This window comes from Musca domestica, unplaced genomic scaffold, assembly GCF_030504385.1.
Source record: "Musca domestica strain aabys unplaced genomic scaffold, Musca_domestica.polishedcontigs.V.1.1 9, whole genome shotgun sequence".
NCBI lineage: Eukaryota > Metazoa > Arthropoda > Insecta > Diptera > Muscidae > Musca > Musca domestica.
In genome coordinates, this window is record NW_026712435.1 from 4966618 (window position 1) to 4971940 (window position 5323).

Sequence of the window (5323 nt, forward strand, 5' to 3'; positions counted from 1 at the left end):
ACAGACCGACCTATCGCTTTATAAGAGGTCAACAAGGTTTCCTTATCCGCACCCCAAATGCTGCCGGCTAGCGCCTTGAGGACCTTGTTCCTACTTTTCATTTTATCGCAAATAGCTTTGGCGCGGAAGACTTGAACATGCTATCGAATGTGACCCCAAGGATTTTGGGGTAGTTGGTGGTCGGAATTATGTGCCCCTCGACCTGCACATTCAGCTGTGTTCTCATCTCCGCAGACCATGTGGTAAATACCCAGCAAACATTTTTTTCCGATTTTCTTCCGAATTCGGAAAAAAACTCTGCACAAGTTTCCGACTCTGATGTCGAATTCGGAAAAAAATTGTGTGAGATTGCCCAAGATTCTGAAAGATTTTGCGGAAAAAATTCTGAAAGAACGTAAGAGTTTCGGGGCGAATTCGTATAGAATTCGGCAAAGAAAAAAGGAAAATTCGGAGAAATATAGGATGTTTGATACGAAATTTGGAAAAATTTCGGATGTTTGATACGAAATTCGGAAAAAAATCTGAATTTATTCTATAGTTTTATCCGAAAATCGGGAAAAATTCGAATAATTCATTCGAAAATCGGAAAATAATAGGATGTTTGATACGAAATTCTGAAAATTTTCGGATGTTTGATTCGAAATTCGGAAAAAAATCTGAATTTATTCTATAGTTTTATCCGAAAATCGGGAAAAATTCGAATAATTCATTCGAAAATCGGAAAATAATAGGATGTTTGATACGAAATTCTGAAAATTTTCGGATGTTTGATTCGAAATTCGGAAAAAAATCTGAATTTATTCTATAGTTTTATCCGAAAATCGGGAAAAATTCGAATAATTCATTCGAAAATCGGAAAATAATAGGATGTTTGATACGAAATTCGCAAAAAAATCTACATTTATTTTATAGTTGTAATCGAAAAACATAAAGAAATAATAAAACTTTATCTAACTTTATCGATTTAATGACAGAACATTTGTATTCAGTTTTTTTTTTTTTTTTGTAAAATATAAGGAATACGGAAATTAATATATAAAAAAAATAAAAAGGTGCAATTCAATGTAAATCAATATAATTAAGGGTGGAAATATATAAAGCGCATATTTGGCTGGCTCAAGTCATCGGCTGGCTTATTCTCAGATGAACAAAGGAGTTTAAGGTTGACTGAGTTCGATTTTGGCCCAGGTTAAGGTTTGTTAAGCCTATCTTTAGCCGATTTGAAGAAATGTTTTATATGGGTTTATATGGCACTTCCCATAGTTTCCGGAATATGTTCCAATGCCGCATCTAAGTAATAAAAATGAAAAAAATATTATTTATATTATCAAAGCGTTTAAAACACAAGGATACAAACCTTTAACGAGCCTAATAAATTAGATGTCCTTTACAGCTGTATTTTGGTACATTTCGTGCCACGAAAACGTTGACCTCGCCAGTTTGAAAAATAAGTCTAAAATTTTCATATGTAAAAGTGTTTACATAGTCATGGCGTTGATTTTTTAAACGGCGTAGCTAAACAATTCAAGATATTAATAAAAGTAGTAATTGTAGAAAGGTGCTTACTTACCATAAGGTACTGAAGGTCCAAATCTTCCTTTAATTTTCATTTTAACTTTTCACTGCAACACACTGCACTCGTGCTCCGTACAAATTCTGACGACAAACTGATCATAATCAAAAAAAACAAAAAAGTTGTATACACAAAATTCTTCAAATAATTTCAACCGAGCATGTGCAGAGTACTCGGAAACTTTTCGAAAGGAACGGTAATATAAATCTCAACAGAAAAAAGTTAACTCTCTGCTAATGTCAGAATTTTTGTGTTTCTTTTTTTCAAAACAAAAGAAACGAGTATGTGCAGATTACTCGGAAACTTTTCTGGAGTAACATTAGAAATTCTCGCCAAAAAAGAGTTAACTCTCTGTATACGATGTTTTTTTTTTCTCTTTTGCTTTGTTTTGTTCAAACAAAACAAAAGAAACGAGTATGTGCAGATTACTCGGAAACTTTTCTGAAGAAACGTCTGAAAATCTCGACAAAAAATCGGACATCAGAGCCCTCGGAAAAAATTGTTAGCTGGGTAGTGTGGCCGTTGATTTAGTGGAAGTAGGCGGCAAGCTCCGCGAGATAGTTATTCACCCTGACACATATGTCATCAACTACAGGACCCGTACAATCATCCGCACAAGTTACGATCTCGATGCCGTCTGGAGGGCCCGGAATTCCGGAAAGGTAGAGGTTAAACAGTTCCGGAAATATCACCCCAACTTGGGGAACTCCCTGTTTCACTCTACGAGGCTTGGACTTCTTATTCCGGATTTCCACGTACGACTGGCGTCCACACATATAGTTGACTATCCAACGTTTCAAACTTGGCCGGAGGGTAGTGTTCTCAACGTCCTCGCACAGCTTGGCATGGTTGACCGTATCAAAGACCTTTGATAGGTCGAGAGCCACCACTACTGTTCTGTGGCACGGCCTGTTCTGGTTGAGTCCTCGTCTGATATGTGTGGATATGGCGTGCAATGCTGTTGTAGTGCTATTTTGTGGACGGAAACCGTGTTGATGGTTAGCAACTGAATAGCTTCCTCTGATACTGGGGAGGAGTAAGGCTTCGAGAGTCTTTGCTACTAGCGACAAAAGCGAAATTGGCCTGTATGATTCGCCTTTGCTGGCATCCTTGCCAGGCTTCAGTAGCGGGACCACTCTGCCCATTTTCCAGGCTTCGGGAACTATGTGGGTGGCTAACGACAAGTTAAGGACTTTGGTTAAATACTCAACTCCCGGCGTATCCAGTTGCTTCAACATTACCATTGATATTCCGTCCGGGCCCAACGCTTTAGATGACTTAGCGTTTCGGATGACATTCGCAACATCACCCATCGTAAACTGTGAGGGTACATCCTCGGAGGGAAGAGCTCTTATACGACGTAGTACTCTTCGCCTCGCCCTATCACTCTCGGGGTGCTCGACAAATTGGCGGTTATAACAGCCAGCGCATCTCTTCGGATCAGTCACAGTTATGTCGTTAAATGTGACTGCTGTCCTATCATTCTTTTTTCCAGGGTTCGAAAGTGACTTTACCGTTACCCACAGTTTACTCAAGTCGGTTCCAATGTTGCAACACTTCAGATGGTCTAGCCACTTTTTCCGCTTATGCTCCTGTACCAACCGGTTGACTTCCACTGTCAGTTCACTGACTCTGGGATCAGCAGGGTTGGTACGTCGGAGCTCATCACGCTCATTCGCTAATCCCGCTGCCTCTGCTGGGAAATTTGGTCTTACTTCGGGTATTCGACCAGCAGGTATATAGCGAGCGGCTGCAGCTTTGATGATGTCCCGGAAAATCCTTTCAGTTACCCGAACATCAGAAGGATTGGGCAGTTCTCTGACGCGAAGGTTGGTGAACTCTCTGAACTCGGGCTAGTGGGCTTTCCCATGGTTAAGGAAAGTGCGGCGTTCAGAGGTTATGAATGGGGCGATCTGCTGATGGAGACGATTATCGGGAGATGGTCTGAGCCAAGAGAAATGACGGGTTTGCCAAGTCACGTCATTTATCAGACCGGGTGACACGATGGTTAAATCTGCGAACTGTGACACTCTCCTCTTATTCGAGGATGCCCCCATCCTCGTTTACCGTGCAAAACGTGGAACAGTCAATCTGCTCTGCCAACGCTGATCCCCTCTGGTCATCACCTAGGACGGAATGCCACAACTCATGGTGGGCATTGAAGTCCCCTAGTACCAGGCGGTTATTGCCTTCCAAAAGTGGGCTTATATTAGGCAAGTAACGAGGTTCACAGCTATTAACCGGCGGGATATACACATTACGCACCTCTACCTCGGCAGTACCACACTTGACTGCTACCCCCATACACTCCATGTACGGGTCACTAGAGACTAGCTCAAGCGAGATAGGTCTGTATTGAAAGGTAGGTATTGAAAGGTAGAGGTTAAACAGTTCCGGAAATATCACCCCAACTTGGGGAACTCCCTGTTTCACTCTACGAGGCTTGGACTTCTTATTCCGGATTTCCACGTACGACTGGCGTCCACACATATAGTTGACTATCCAACGTTTCAAACTTGGCCGGAGGGTAGTGTTCTCAACGTCCTCGCACAGCTTGGCATGGTTGACCGTATCAAAGACCTTTGATAGGTCGAGAGCCACCACTACTGTTCTGTGGCACGGCCTGTTCTGGTTGAGTCCTCGTCTGACAAACAAAACAAAAGAAACGAGTATGTGCAGATTACTCGGAAACTTTTCTGAAGAAACGTCTGAAAATCTCGACAAAAAATCGGACATCAGAGCCCTCGGAAAAAATTGTTAGCTGGGTAGTGTGGCCGTTGATTTAGTGGAAGTAGGCGGCAAGCTCCGCGAGATAGTTATTCACCCTGACACATATGTCATCAACTACAGGACCCGTACAATCATCCGCACAAGTTACGATCTCGATGCCGTCTGGAGGGCCCGGAATTCCGGAAAGGTAGAGGTTAAACAGTTCCGGAAATATCACCCCAACTTGGGGAACTCCCTGTTTCACTCTACGAGGCTTGGACTTCTTATTCCGGATTTCCACGTACGACTGGCGTCCACACATATAGTTGACTATCCAACGTTTCAAACTTGGCCGGAGGGTAGTGTTCTCAACGTCCTCGCACAGCTTGGCATGGTTGACCGTATCAAAGACCTTTGATAGGTCGAGAGCCACCACTACTGTTCTGTGGCACGGCCTGTTCTGGTTGAGTCCTCGTCTGATATGTGTGGATATGGCGTGCAATGCTGTTGTAGTGCTATTTTGTGGACGGAAACCGTGTTGATGGTTAGCAACTGAATAGCTTCCTCTGATACTGGGGAGGAGTAAGGCTTCGAGAGTCTTTGCTACTAGCGACAAAAGCGAAATTGGCCTGTATGATTCGCCTTTGCTGGCATCCTTGCCAGGCTTCAGTAGCGGGACCACTCTGCCCATTTTCCAGGCTTCGGGAACTATGTGGGTGGCTAACGACAAGTTAAGGACTTTGGTTAAATACTCAACTCCCGGCGTATCCAGTTGCTTCAACATTACCATTGATATTCCGTCCGGGCCCAACGCTTTAGATGACTTAGCGTTTCGGATGACATTCGCAACATCACCCATCGTAAACTGTGAGGGTACATCCTCGGAGGGAAGAGCTCTTATACGACGTAGTACTCTTCGCCTCGCCCTATCACTCTCGGGGTGCTCGACAAATTGGCGGTTATAACAGCCAGCGCATCTCTTCGGATCAGTCACAGTTATGTCGTTAAATGTGACTGCTGTCCTATCATTCTTTTTTCCAG

General features: G+C 43.1%; 1 long non-coding RNA gene across 1 annotated transcript; it reads right to left on the reverse strand.

The window, feature by feature from the left end:
• Positions 1-1039: 1039 nt before the first annotated feature.
• Positions 1040-3391, reverse strand: LOC131806890 (uncharacterized). Its single transcript, XR_009344215.1, has 3 exons — positions 1571-3391; positions 1358-1515; positions 1040-1290 (listed from the first exon to the last, which is right to left on the reverse strand). It is a non-coding gene; the product is annotated as an uncharacterized LOC131806890 (long non-coding RNA).
• Positions 3392-5323: the final 1932 nt, after the last annotated feature.